We start from the raw sequence: 372 nt of genomic DNA on the forward strand, positions 1-372 counted from the left end.
AAAGAGCAAAAGCAGCCCCCCACTGCCACTGCCACAAATAATGCAGAGGAGTTGTCCATACTCGGGGAAATCGCGGGGGTCAGCATGTCCCTGGTATGATGGAAGGGCCTCCCCTGGGAAAACCACCTGCTTGATCCCGGCGTCTCCCCTGCCGGGTAAGTGTGACTCCCTCCGCCTCCGCCCCACACCAGTCTCACCCCCCTTCCACCGGACACACAGGCTCACTCGCCTAGGCGCACCCCAACACCCTCGGCACCCACTCCTGTCGCAAGCATCCTCACCCTCCACACGACGCTTCCGAATAGGATGGACGCAACAGCGCTGCTACCTCCTCAGCCCCAGGAATTCTAAGTTGCAGAACCCCACCGCCAT

General features: G+C 61.3%; 1 non-coding gene across 1 annotated transcript; it reads right to left on the minus strand.

The window, feature by feature from the left end:
• LOC148161896 (U1 spliceosomal RNA) lies at positions 1 to 163 on the minus strand. Its single transcript, XR_015767286.1, has one exon. It is a non-coding gene; the product is annotated as a U1 spliceosomal RNA (small nuclear RNA).
• Between the last annotated feature and the right edge of the window lie 209 nt (positions 164 to 372).

This window comes from Eumetopias jubatus, unplaced genomic scaffold (genome assembly GCF_037043125.1).
Source record: "Eumetopias jubatus isolate StellerSeaLion01/CBP00866 unplaced genomic scaffold, mEumJub1_p1.0 scaffold_39, whole genome shotgun sequence".
In the NCBI taxonomy this organism is placed as follows: domain Eukaryota; kingdom Metazoa; phylum Chordata; class Mammalia; order Carnivora; family Otariidae; genus Eumetopias; species Eumetopias jubatus.